The following is a 15,469-nucleotide window of genomic DNA, read 5'->3' as shown; positions in this document are numbered from 1 at the left end:
GAAAGGGTACTCTAAAGTGCAAGGGTGAAGGAAATGAGGGAGAATAGAGGCATCATTCAATAGGGTCACCTTTCTTAGCACTGGGATCCTTGATTATGAGAGCAAATAGTTTCAAAAAATAACAGCATCTTAGATCTATTAAAGTTCATCATTTGGCTGTCTATCACCAAACCAAATAGTGTTGTTAAGCACGTTGTGTCATCTTCCTGAAGTGAAAGGTGCTAAATAAATGTAAATTTGCGTTATATTGTATTGCAAGATAGAAGGGCATGGTATGGTTCTCCACTTTGCATTTAAAGATTAAGAAACATTATTCCATTTGAGTACTCTTTCAACCCTAATATGGGATTTTTGAAGGTTAAAGGTAAACTCAAATGCTGAAAATGATAACAATAACAAATTGCATTTATCTAGTGCCTTTCATGTTCTGAAGATGTCCCAAGGTGCTACAAAACCAGTTATCTTTTGCTTCGGGCTAAAATCCCATGTTCCACTGAGCCATCTCTAACTAGAGTTGCCAACCCTCCAGGATTGTCCTGGAGTCTCCAGAAATGAAAGACTCTGCTATGAGCAACCTGGGAGAAAAATCTAAATGGATGATTTGAGTGGTGGGGCTCTCCAAAACATAGTGTTTCTGAAGGTAGTAGCGGAGGTAATAGGGGAGCGGGGTGGGCAGCACTTTCGCCTCTGAATCAAATGGTTGTAGGTTCAAGCCCCATGTCGGGATTAAGAACTCATATGGTCTAAGGTGACATTCCATTGCAGTGCTGGGGGAGTGCTGCATCGTTGGAGGTGCCATCCCTTGAATGAGACATTAAAACAAGGCCTGCCTGTCCAAGTGGACCTTAGAGATCCCAGGCGCTATTCAAAAAGTGAAGGGAGTTTCTCCTGGTGTGCTGGCCAACAATCTCCCTTTTAAAATTGGTCATTCACTCCATGGCTGTTTTGGGACATTGCTGTTTGTGGGACATTACCTTGTGCACAATTGTTGCCACAATGTCCCACAAAATACACAGACACTACACTTTACAGTATATCCCGCAGGGCACTATGAGACACCCCGCCAATGAGTGAGGCGCTATACCAAATATAAGGACTCTTTACTTATGATTGCTTATTATTTGTATACATAGAATTGCGTGCTACAAAACAAAGTACTTTTACCCTCTAGAAAGGAAAGAGCTTAGCAGAGAGAATTAATAATGAAATAAAACCACATTGAATAATTCCATCCATGGGAACAATGTGCACATAATAAAGTTGGAAATACATGTGTTTACTTTCTCTCCTAAAGACCGAGTTTTTGAACATAATATAATAGGCCAGTGTCATCCTATTCAAGAGGGATCTGCATAGATTTTTGGCAAATAAGAAAATTTTGGCAAAAAATAGAGTTGAAGGGTTAGAAAAAGGGGAGAAATTCCAATGGATCTAGGAATTACTCTATATTCTTAGCATTTCAGAATAAGCAGAATTTGGCAAATTTAGTTCAGTCTGAATTTTGATTCTGCTCCTGCATGGACCTTAAAAGAACTTATAGAATTGAGGCTTCAAAATTAAGACTATTTTAGAATTTGCCAAATGTTCGACATTCAAAAACGTTAAGAAAATAGAGTAAATGTAAACTCAGGAAGAATTTCTTCCCCAGAGTGTCAAATTGTATTTTTTAAACTTTGGGTTCAGTCAGAGGGAAAGCAACTGTGTCCTTTCAATCCTGTACACTCTTGCTATAAGAGGAAAATTCAGCAAGGTAAAAGGAGTAGAGATTCTGGAAAGAATGCAGGGATATTCACAGTCACACCATATTGTGTACAAATTCCCAGGACAGTTTAAAAGGGAAATAAAAATGAAATCCTCCCTGTCAATAGCATTACAAGATGAGCCTGAGAGAAAAGATACCAGAGTCTACTGTGAAGAAAGCTTACGGATCTTAGCATCATTTGAAATCCTGCCTTATAAATCTACATCATGTCATTACCATAACAGTAAGTGGGTCTGAACCACTCATCATTTTCATTAAGAGTACATTTTCCTGCTAAACAAATTCTGGAGTGTTACTGCAATAAACATTGGCTTTAACTGCAGTGAGAAATATTCAGCCTGCCACATAAAAACAGGTATATGGTGCTTCCAGAAGAATCAAATACATTGTTTAAAAACAAAAGGATTAATTATATATATATGTATATGTAAAATATTAACAGTAGTGAAACAAAAGCATCTGTAGTTTTCTAGATTCCTGTGAACATATCTATTGGCCTTAATGATAATTACAAATAGTTGCCCCCCAATCTTATGTTTACATTTTCAACCTAGTAAGTTTAAAATAATATTGCAAGTTTGGGATCCTACTCAGAGCTGGATCAGAATAGAGTTCAAACAGACATGTTTTCCTGTGAGACGGATTTCTATCTGGATAATACAAATGTTAGATTTTTTTTAGCTCATAAAAAAAAACCTACTATTATTATTAATAATATAGTGAAGAGTTATAGCCCACTGTTAGTCGCAGAAAGTGTTTCAGTTCATCCAGCTTAGATTCATCTTCACAAAGAACAATTAACTGGAATTTCAGCTGTTTTAGTTAGATATGAGATCCAGCTGTTGTCACAGCTGTGGGTTATTTCAGGCTGAACTAATGACTCAAAATGAGAGTCTTATGCATCAAGTAAATAGAAGTCCAATCTCCCCATAAGTCATTGACCTACAAAGGCAAATCTGCTTCAGTCTTCTTTCCTCACAGGCTTAAGCATCTGTGGGTAGACACTCTATGAAATCGTACTACTACTGATGTTTGAGGAAATCTCATTCTTCACTTCAGCAAAGTCCTCTTAAACCTTTGCCATTGTTGAATGGCTCGTTGTTGATGGATTGCACACACTGCATCCCAAAGGCTCAATCCTTTCAATGACATACCCTTGATATTCAGAGATGCAGTTATGGTAACAGCCCATAAAATGGCCAGGTTAACCATTTAATGCCTGCAAACAGTTAACAGTTGTGTCAGGTGCATTGAGCAAGTGAAATTGTATGACAACATTGTGTCAGCAGCGAAAATCCTGAATCTTTGATTGCAAAGATTTGTGTTCATTCCAACCACTGCCTTGTTTTATTTTCAATGAATGGAAAGAGTGGTGATCTTGTCAGGATTAAATTTTTGCTGTGTCTATCACTGTCCTATCTGTGGAGGATCATGTCCTTCCAGCCTCACGATCTGCAATAACAGAACGTATTCAGCAACAAATTGATAAACAAATCCCATGTGTTTTGACATTTATCATAAAACGAAGATAAATTGTCCTGTTAGCAGATGCTCCAGTTTTCCTCTTAAAGTCCTAGTTCTGACCTAAAATAGCAACTGCAGTCACCACAGATTAAGGCAAGCATGAGTTCACATAAAATGAACAAGACAGAAGCCGATAACCATTTGACACAGTCAATTCCACTGAAGGGATCGCTGCAACACAAGCTACTGATAAGAGTCAAGCAGGGCAAAGCTGTCCAGAGTGGCTCTCTCCATTCAACCAGAAGTAACATGTTCATGTGTTAAGCCCCTGTCAGAAAAGCTGACAGTGTGCTGAAACATTGCTGTGAGAATTTCCATTTTAGCAGTTGCCATTTCTAATGATTGGCACCTTTGAGAATGTTGGTGCTCTGAGAGACTGGCTAAGATAAAAACTGCTGAGAGGGTTGCTGACCTCCTTCCTATTAACCTGTACTTTGTCGTGTCCACGTGTTGAATGATGATGACTTGAGAACCCAATTGAATAGAGTACGTAATGTTATAAATACCACACAATCTGAATAAAAGCTGAATGGATGAAATTTTACCCCTCTTATGTTGTACCTTGGTATTTAAATTGTTCCATATGCATTATTGATTGCAATCATTAAATATATGTTTACTTCTGACTTGAAGTACAGTAGCAGACTGCCTGTATGATAACAATTGTTATTTCCTTTTTCAGAGATGTCCAGATGTCTTTAAATGAAGCTTTATACCTATTTCATTTTATGCAGATGAAAGATATGTGAATATAGATACAAATAAAAATACATTTGATCACTGTTTCGATAGACGGCTGAATCCAAAGCCTGCTGAATCTAATGTTATAACTGAGCTTGAAGTCTCTTCTCTCCCCAACGTCTAAACAACTACTGTTTTAACACCTAGTCCAGATTCAGAATAAGTGTATCAAGACGATTTTGGGGATTAGGATTATAAAAGGATATTATAATGATAATCCTTACGTTTGATATACCTTGTTTCATATGGGGAGAACATCTCAAAGCATTTTACAGGAATATGTGCAAAGTGGAGTGACTGAGTGTTTGTGGGCGAACATGGTAGCCAAATTTGTTCACAGCAACGTCCCACATACAGCCATAAAGTGAATGACCAATTTTATTTGGGTGGATTGTTAGGCCAGGACATCAGGAGAAACTCCCTTTTCTTTTCGTATAGTCTTCTCGGATCTTTAACATCCACTTTGAACAGGGATATTATCGCCTTTGATATAAGGCGCTATATCAAAATGTAAGGATTATTACTTCTGCTCTGTGCACTTCAGTCATATACTTGCCTGCTTCCTTTCAGTCGCTTAGTTCCCCCACTTCTCCATTTGTTCCTCTCTAATTTGATATCTAGCTTTATTTCTTCAAACTTTCCTTCACCGCTCTTCCTTTTGCATTGTCCCCACTCCCCCTATTTTCATCTCCCCCATCAAAACTCTGTGGTTTTAAATTGCCTGTTGGATTCTCATGTTTTTCTCTTCCCTTATTACCATCCTTCTCTTCTCCTTTCTCTCTTCATCTCCAGGAGAACAAAAGAGATCATCAGATCTGCTGCCTCAGCGCATCCATAAGTATTCTTCCAGGTTTAATTTTGTTAATCCCATTTAATATCTTACATATCTTTATAAAATCCCCTCTGAGATATTTCTTTTGAAGCCTGAAGAGCCCTCTATTTTTTCATATTTATTTTCTCTGACCTCAGGCAAGAATATGCTTCCTTCCCTTCTGAGTCTTCCGTCTGAACAGCTTTCTAGTATTAGTCAGGTAGGTACTGATATTATCCTGACAGTTCACTCTAATAATTAGAGAAAATGTTGGACATCAGTGCAAAATGCTAATCAGATTGTAATTGAAACAAGAGCAATATTTAATTTCAGTGCATTCCTGATTCATTCCCTGGGAATGTTGAGTTAGAATTTTCCATCAGTTGGCATTGTTAGTTCAAAGTAACAACACATGCTTCATATTGAGTACAGTACATCACATTGAGTAAACTAATGGGAAAAATAAACTCAGAGGAATGCAATATATATTATTTTAACATGCACTCAACCAGAGCACTTGCTGGTATGTTAAACGCACGCCTTGTTGTTTATTATTGGTCATAGGAACAGCTGTAAAACAGAAACTAAAATGTTATTATTGTCTCTGTAATTATCCATTGTAGTCCTTGATTGCTTATGCATTGCAGAAATCGGCAGGAAAATTGTGACATGTGATGTGCTAATTATCACTGGTGATAGTTATGACTTCCGGCCTGAGAACATCTGGTTGCCAGCCTCAACAAACGAAACAAACAGCTTCCTGCGAATGCTGGTGCCACAATCTGCAGGCCAATAATTCCAGCAGTCACTGTGGGGCAACTACACTCTTAAACATTACGACAGAGTCCGGGGGGGGGGTGGGGAGATGGAGGCATGTTATGCCAGAACACAAGTTAGAATGGATATGAAGAATAGAGGCTGGAACGGATATGGATATAAGGCAGGGTAATGGGATTGAGGAATGGCCTCCTGTGCTATACGTTTCTATGATTCTAATGTAATAATTAGCACCAGTGACAATTAGTACAACAGATGCAGCAATCCTAACCCCCAAAATGATAAGTATTTGGAGAGAAACAATCTTAAGGTAATGGAGAGCTGGGGGTTGTGATTTAAGTAGATCTCTCCAATGGGGAAGCTCAGAATAACGTTGATGCCTCCTTCAGTACTGTAAAATCCTATCTAATTGACTGGATCTTTGATCATCTCCTTTCTACTTCCCTATCTTTTACCCGGCTCAGATTCGTACTCTGTGATAAGCTCTTTTGAGACTTTTCCTACATGAAATCACATACAAAAGTGTAAACTGTTGTAATTCCAATGATTCTAGCACTTCTAGGAAGTGAGATATTTGGGTACTTATAAAGGTCCATTAGCTGTCAGTCAAAATGTTTATTAAACAGACTTTATATCCTTTTAATGAACAGTGATCCAATGGTTATCATTCTATGCAAATGCCTTTACATCTGTCAATAACTGAAGTGGATTGGGAGCATCAGAAACACTTTGTTTCATTGGACAGAAGCAAACAGACTAAGGTCAAACCACACAGATTCTTAAAAATGAGAGGCACCAGAGAGAAATAACACAACCTGAATGGTGACTAAGGCGACGATGGAAATGATTTTAAAACAACACAATTAACACAGGAAAAGGAAACGTAAAGCAGCTAGCACCACCAATAAACTTTTAAGCATTGTTGAACATAAAATAAACACTAGAGTAAGATGTATACTAAGTAAAAACAAATATACCTGGATGGAAACTAAAGACATTAATCTCATGGTTTACGCAAGTCTTATTGTTGTGATGTATTAACTTTTTGTGAGCTATGTTAGGATTATTGCACATATCTCTCTCATTCCCTCATTTATTGATAACCCAAGTGTTATAGTCTGCATATATAATAATAATAATAAAAATAATCATTGCATTTGATACAGCACCTTATCATGTCATTAAGACGTCTCAAAGAGTTTCACATAAAATATTGTAAAGTATATTTTGTCGGCAAATGGAATTTCTGAGTATCTATTGGGTGCGATATTATCAAGTTTGACAATGTGAGTTTCTACATTATTGAGGAAATCCCATTTTGGAATGCCAGCAGCAAAGTATAGAATTTGAGTACTGCTTCATTTCAGTATCTTGGGATGTCTTCCCAACATGAAAGGCGCTGTACAAATGTAATTTTATTGTTTTGTTGTTGTTATACTGCCTTAAGTCAGACAGTGTTAGTTACCGACAGGTTCAACTACAACTGTGGATAATCTGATAGTTACCACCATTGATAATATCACATCACACCTTTCAATTTTCTATTCTTCTTAACCGTAATGTTACTGAACAGTGGAATTTCACATAAGCTGCCTACTTTTTCTTCTTTTAAGATAGTTTTCCAAGGTTTAGATTATTCTTTAGTTTATTATTTATCGATTTATTAAAATATCTGGAGAGGATGTAAACAAGGTCTCCTAGAGACCGATATGTTCCAAAAGAAAACCCATTTGGTAATGTCAATCAATAATGCAAAGCAGTTTTGATGGTTGACCAAGCCTGTTTGTGTTATCAATCAGACATGGAGGTACAATATGATAAAACACAAATTTACATTTATATAATCACAATGTTCCTAAGGCATTTCACAGTACTGGCACCACTACCAGAGAATGAAAAGTTGAAAACCCACGTGCCAATTGTGGGAGAGATACAGTGGAGGATAGGCTTGATGGGTGAAGGAAGTAACTGGGTCTGTAGGGTTTGAGGTATACATTGGCTTCAAAGTTGCATGTCAAATAGAACAGATAGGGCATTCCTAGTGAACAAGTACCATGCACTGGTTGCTAACACTCTTTTCATCAGAATAACTAATAAAAGTGCAAAACAATTACATTAAATCACTTTATATCTGATAAAGAGAAAGTCAACCTGAAAAAATACGTAACACTCCAATGCTATCTTGCACCCATCTTGTCTCCTATTAAATCATAGAGAATATGATGGCATTAAAAGTGCTGTTGTGGATCAGTGTTTGATTTTTCATACATTCAACAGATCACTTCAGAACAATTTTAGAGGGCAGACAAGTAGCCAGAGGCTGCACATTTTATTTATATGCATTTTTAGTCTTTGGGGACTATAAACAAACAGGTAATCTTTCAACAATAACAGTAAATCTTGACTGTAAATGGATGAGGTTTCTGCACTTTTTATGGCAAATAAAATGACAACTGCAAAGCTTGTAAAGCTGTACATGCATTATTACAGAATTGGTGCTGCAGCGAAAATGTACTGAGCGCTCATGAACTGAGTATAAGTAGGTATAGGCAAAACACAACTGATCTTGGATTTACGCATCTTTTCGCTGGTTTGTTTAAATAGTGATGCCATGAATATGACAACAGTTGTTTTAACACTCAAAGTTGTGGTGGGGGCGAGGGGGGATTTGTATAATATTGTACTATGACAGATGCTAACGCAACACTGTATGTAAAGAGGTTGCTTGGTTATGCAAACAGATGTACATACTGATAATATTGAGGCAAAGTGATCTCAGCATTTGATTGTTAGGGCTCATCAGCCAGCAGACTTCCACTCTTTATTGTAGGAGAAGCTGTAAAAGTTTAGGGAATGTTTTTGAAAGCTAATTCCAGCATGTTTGAAACACACAAGTACCTGCTCCTGGAGTGTTCTTGCTGATTTTTAAAGCCTTTTTGCTTTACTAACTGAATATTAAGAGATTGTTTAAGAGGTAATTGAGCAGTCTCTAATACTTTTAGCACCAGCACGGTACCAGCTTTTTTTCACCCACTACTGACACAAATGTATTTTTCTCTTTTGTTTGCTAAAGAAAGGTCAATAGGAAATTGAAAAAAAATGTTGGTTTCTTCAACAGTGCTTAAAAGATCACTTTTTTGAAAGGGTGAAAATTTTTTGCTATACAATACAATTTATATTTATATAGCAATTTTCACTTCAGGGGAATGTCTCAAAGTGCTTACTTTCTTTCTTCAATATGACAATTCAGAGAAACCAGGAGAGTTTTGAAAATTACGCCACTTTGACTAAACATACTAATGGGGATCATATAGTGGTTGCACTAGACCCATTGAGTAGAGTGTTCAGAGCCTTCAACCTGGAGTGAGGATTGCTCCTCTCTCACACTGCATCAAATTTAACTGAAGTGGCATGTAGCAGGTAGAGGTCACAAGCTTTATAAAGAATATAAGGATGGAATTAGTGTTCAATAACATCCTCCTTGTAATAATACAATGAATACATGGAGAAACACTGGTAAAATATCATCCATTTAATGTGCTCTATATATAATACAAAGAGAGAATGATTATTACATAATCATTACAAGGCGAGAGCACAGTTGGCATATTTTGTAAGGAACAAATCATTTGTATTGGATTAGGAAAGAACATCATTTATATTTATTATAAAGAAACGGCACTTATCATATTAATGGGAATGAACATACTTTGTACAGATTATTGGAAAATAGCCTGGCATGCAATAAAAAATATTTTATATATGAAATATTATTTATATAAAAACAACGCAATTAATCTATTAATTTCCCAATTTGCATTGACAAGACCTTAATAAAAACACAATATTTCTCAGTGTATCCAATTTCTACTTATGTTACAAATTTGAATTTCTTGGGACTTAGTATCGCAATCTCTGTAATCGGGTCAGTCTTCACAATGGAGAGTCACTAATTTCAACTCTACAGAGGAACAGAAGCAACACACTTTTTTCTTTGCATTTTTCAAGTCTGCAATGTGTGCTGTTCACATCAGGTTATTCAAAAAAAGTCTGGTAAAAAAAATATACTTTCAGCTCTTCATTTATTGATAATTTTCTCTTGTTATTGTTAAATTAATGACCACAGGTATTCACTATTTAATACATCAGGATCAACTAATGATTATTCTATCCTTCCCCATCGTCTTTTCTGCCTGATACACTTCCGAGGCTCTGCCTTTCCTAGCTTCTCTCCTGCCTTGTTCCAACATCTTCTATTTGAGTAATTTATTATCTCTCCTCCTGCCCTCACAAACAGTCAAGTGTGCTCAGGTTTTTATCATCTTCTTGCTTCCCCATTTACCTGTCAGCCAGATCATGCAGGACTTCATAGCTCACTTCCTCTCTGACAGTCATGGAGCTGAATAATAATAATATTATTATTCAGCTCCATGAGCCCATCACCCTCATCCTGGCTCAGCTCCACTGGGCTCCCTATCCCCCACAGATTAACTTTAAGATCATTGTTCTTATTCCTCCACACCTAAATGTCTCTTACCTTCACCCCACCCTACCTCTGTGATCTCGTATAACTCTCCTTCCCCAGGTGTTCACACCACCCTATTTATTCTGATCTGCTTCATGCCCTCTACCCTCTTCAACCCACCATCTTGTCCCCGCCCTCTAAAACTCTTGTATAAAGTCCCTCAGCCTCACCCCCTTCCTCTCTGCTTTTAGAACCTGCCTATAAGCTGTGTCTTTGTGTCTTCGGCCATCTCTCCCGACCCCACCAACCCTCCTTTCTCCCTCCCAACTTGGGCTCCTACTCCAGCTTTCTAATGTACTTTGGAAACTTTCAATTGAAGCATTCAATTTCACTCCTTCAACATTCATTGATTTATCCCATTGACCATGATCCATATAATATATTAGGTTTGAAGACTACCTTACACAATTTTCACTATGTTTTGTTAACATGCTTCCATTAACCTGGGTGTATTTCAAAGTGTTTGATAATAGAAAGCCCTATTGAGTTCACAAATCAAGACGTTGGATCAATATTTAATTACAACAGGTTGTAATTACCACAGTTAATAACAAATACATACTGGAAGTTGGATGGGTAGTAGTTCATAAAACAAATTTGTTGGTGGAGTGCACTCATAGAATACTGGTAAAGAAAATCAGCCCAACTTCCAAATTCAGCAGCAATAACTATATCTCTCTATTAGATGAAAACTCAATAACCTTTAGTTTCACAAATGCAGCAGAGAACTCATGTATGATCCCTCGCTCATCCCCTCACCCCCACCCCCCCAAAAAAGCTATGCATGCTCAATTTTCTATAGAAAGCTATGGACTACTAGCGAGGTCTATTTTGTAATATTTGGAATCTGGATTCTTTGCATGAAACACGATTTCCTGATTATGAACAATGTGATGAAATTCAGGGCCAAACAATTGCAAATCCCAAGCCGGCAAAATCCAAACAAAGGCTGACAAGTAAAATCCCAGCTCCTCAGCCTTTCTCTTAATTTTCAAACCCTGCGTATTGGTGATTGGAGACCAATGAGGGGGCCGAGACCACGGGAGAGCGGGTGAGGCAGTGACCAGTGTGGTGGATGGCCGAGACCGCAGGACAGTGAGTAAGGCAGTCACCGGTGGGGGTGCCAAGGGTTCGGTGTTTCGGGCAAGGATGTTCCCAGGCGCGGAGACGCCATTTCAAAATCTCCCACCTGGACCAACGTCCCAAACCATCTACGTGACGTTACATCCACATGCCGCTTTTCAAACCTTCCACAGGCTAAGCATCCTTTTGTCCTTCTATTCCTCACTTCTTCCCTGACCTCTTCCTCTTCCACCCCGACCACCATCCCTCTATCTCTCTGGCATTGGTCCATACAAAGCTATGAGTGCCATCCCCACTGTCTCCTCACTGCGCTTTCTCCCATAGCCTCTGCCATGCCTGTGGGCTGACCATTTCCTGCTAAATGTTTTGCTCCCAGTCGCCGTGTGTACATTTTGGCTGTTGCCCCGATCCAAGCCCCTTACTGTAAAGTGTAGTGAATATGTGTTTTATCAGAAATTAATCCACAATCCAAGTAAAAGGTATAAGGTGTTTATTTTACCTCAGCCCTAACAAACAGAAGGGACTCCCAGTTTGCTTCCATTCAGACCCACCCCAATGAGCATATGCAAAACCATCACAGCGGGGTGTTCCCAGATTCTACCAATATCCCTATAAATGCTGGGATTACATTCTCCAGAACTCTAGACATCGATTGACTCTGATCTCCTGCGGATTCCAGAAACCTACTTTGGCTTCAAGGAAATCTGGCTTCAAAGAAATTGGGAGAGGGATGGATGTGTGAACGAAGTGACAAAGTGTTGGCCTCAGACGCATCCGGGTACCAGCAGGATTTTTTCATTGCAAATCATTTTGCAAATCTCACAAATTAGAACCCATTGTTGCATATCTGATCGCAGAGCAGGAGCAGGTTTTTATGGGGAGAGAGATTCCACAGAACCATTCAATAGGGCTGTTTAACATGCAGTTAAAACTTGATAACATCACAAATCACAGCATGTTATAGCACACTTGAAGAACACTATTGCCTCCTGGGGGATTTTTCAGGAAGGATCAGTTTCCATCCTGCTCCAAATGCCTTCCATAGAACAGTTAATGCTAGGTATCAGGGGAGGCCTGCCTGGAGTGGGACACTCCAGCTGCTCTAGTGTAAACATTTCCATTGCACTTTTTTTATTTCTTCTTTTAGGGCTAACCTTTAATTATTATAGATCAGCTATTGGCAATCTGTCAGCCATTTTCTCTTCTGGCCGTGTGCTTCTTCTGGGAGTTGGTGACAAGTTTACTCATTAGGAGGGGCCATTCCTGTTTAAATACACAAAAAGCCTTTTCATCATTGGCTTGATCATGTCTGAGACACTGACTCATGTCTGGACCTTTTGGTCCATCATCGGTGGACGTGCTTTTACACCCTTAACCTCTGGAATTCCCTGCCTCAATCCCTCTTCCTCACACCCTCTTTATATATCTTTAAATCCTACCTGAAGACCTACATCTTTGACTGTACTTATGGTCACTTCCCCCTTCCCCTTCTCCCTTGCGTAGCACCCAACCAAGGCTCCATCTGCTGTTCAGTTGGAGTTAAAGATCATATGGCGTTATTTGAAAAGTGAAGAGAGTTTCTCCTGGTATCCTGGTCAACATTCCTCCAAATAAAAATGTGTTTTTCGCCCACAAAATATACAATCAATTCACTACAGTAAATTCTCTGATGCGCTTTGAGAGGTCTTGAAGACATGTTAAGGCTCTATATCAAATGCAAGGATTATTATTATGTAAATTCAAGTCCTTCTTGATGTTGTTATTGTTAAGACAACCATGTCAATCGCAAGATCATTTCCAATTGGTTGGCTGAATAAAAGCCTTTCTAGGTGCTTTTAACCCAGTCACTTAATCATTTTTTTAAAAAAAATCTTTCATACCTTCAAATGGACAGTGAGAACAAAGAGATTGAATTAAATGAATAGTGGAGGAGAATAGAATGGACCATTTAGAAAATGAGTAAAATGGAAATGAAATAATGAAAATAGAACCTGGAGAGATCAGGGAAGATACAATATTATAAGTTAGAGTCAGTACCAAATAATAAATCCTTATAGTTATTCTATTACTGCTATCCAGGTGTTTGGTTCAGCGCCATCAGTGAATGAGATGAAAATATATCCAAGCAGTTGACTCAATAATTTTCCTGAATGTCTTGCTAATCTAAAAATATGTAACAGCAACTATGGTTAGAGATGTGTTAAATAATGATAATCCTTGCATTTGGTACAGTGCCTTTCAGGTCAAGAGGACGTCCCAAAGAGCTTCATATGAATTACTGTAAAGTGGACTATGTGTTTAGTGGATGAACGAGGCAGCCAAATTGCACGCAGCAATGTCACACGAACAGTCATGAAGTAAATGGCCAACTTTTTTGGAGGAATGTTGAGGAATGGGAGAAACTCTCTTCACTTTTCGAATAGTACCATGGGATCTCTAACATCACCTGAACAGGCTGATGGAGCCTCAGTTTAACAGCTAATCTGAAGGATGGCATCTTCAACAATGCAGCATAACACAGCACTCACTGTATTGGAGTGTCACCTTAGAATACTTCGAATTCCTACTCTTCAACTGCGCCTATAGCTACTCCCCCTTGATCAGCATCTGACTCCATGTCAGAAAAGTCCTCCGAGATGTAACCCTATATAAAAATGCAAGTTGTGTTGCTGTTGTATATGCATTGGTAGAGGTCAAACTGAAGGTAAATTTTTCTTGGGCATGCTATCTCCTGAGTGGGGGATATTTTTCTGGATATGTTTCCATTGTAAGAGCAGAATTGAAAGCTGCAATCAAATTTTACTGTTCAAATACAAAGCCTACAAGCACTTCCTCTTTAAAACAGGATTTTATGATGTCATTAATTATATAGCTAGCATTTCTTGTGACACAGGAGTGCATGCAGATTGAAACCATACGATTGGTTTCCACCCTCAGGAGGTAAGAGTTATAAAAAGGATTTGAATGTCTTGTGGCTGGCATAATGATGTAACTTTACAGAGAGCTTCTGGCACAAAGCAAGGTTTAAGGCAGTCGTTTTGATAACCGTGCACCTTGTTTACTTCAGGAGCAGCTGTTGAACTAAGGAGCTCCTGAGGAAAAAAAGAATTGGAGCTTTTAATACTTGTAAGACAGTTTAAGATAATGATATGGTATTGTTGTGTGGGGATTTGATTGAGAATTCCCACCCAAATATTCTCTTGATGTTAAATGCAGCAATGTTCACAATGTGCACTAAAACAGGCTCAATGGTATTGTTAGGCTGCATTGTCAAAGTCATAAAACCCTCCAGGAAAGAATTTCTTGCCCACAGTCATCTCCTCTCCCGCATAGAGCTTGAGTATGTGCAACATCGTGTTATATAATTTTTTATGTAATCTTGATTTTGCTTAGCAAGTCCCCTCACTACACTCAAGATAATTAGGGATAAATAGCACTCCATGTGGATGCAAACCAGCATTGGAAAGTTGGCCAGAGGGTACTGCTATTTTCTGTTTTTGAAAACCATCTGTTGACTAAATGCAATAGTTTTACAAGTTGGAAGAAACATGCTGTTTTTCGGGTCAAAAGTGAATTCCAACCTATTCAACGACCATTTCAATACAGTATAAGTCAGTATAAATGAGATAGACACTTTGTCAAAAAAACTACACTTGCCCCTTCCAAACTCTTCAGTTTTTGCCCCATCTCCAACCTGCTCTTCCTTTTCAACAGACCTGGAATGCATCATTGCATCCCAGCTTCACTCACTTTCATCTGCCTTCCACCTTCCCCACAACACCAAGTCAGCCCTGTTTAAAAAATTATATCCTCTTGTTCTGTGACAAGGACCCCCTGTGCCTCCTTGTTCTCCTCAATTTCTCGGCAACACCATTGACCCACCCCATCCTAATTTTAGAAAATCCAGAGATCACTCAATCCACGACTGTCTGTGAGACACTGCTGTGCGCAATTGGCTGTTGCCTTTCGCCCACAAATACACAGTCAATTCACTTTACAGTATATCCTGAGAAGCGCTTTGAGACATCTCAAAGATATGATAATAGAAATAATAATAATAATAATCCTTGCATTTGATATAGCGCTTTTCACATCGGGAGGACGTCCCAAAGCGCTTCACAGAGTACACTGTAAAGTGAATTGACTGTATATTTGTGGGCAAACGCGGCAGCCAATTGCGCACAGCAATGTCCCACAAACAGTCGTAGATTGAAAATGACCAATTTATTATTGTTTTTAGTTTTGG

Source organism: Callorhinchus milii, unplaced genomic scaffold (assembly GCF_018977255.1).
Source record: "Callorhinchus milii isolate IMCB2004 unplaced genomic scaffold, IMCB_Cmil_1.0 Scaffold1, whole genome shotgun sequence".
NCBI lineage: Eukaryota > Metazoa > Chordata > Chondrichthyes > Chimaeriformes > Callorhinchidae > Callorhinchus > Callorhinchus milii.
Note: the sequence above shows the minus strand (reverse complement) of the source record.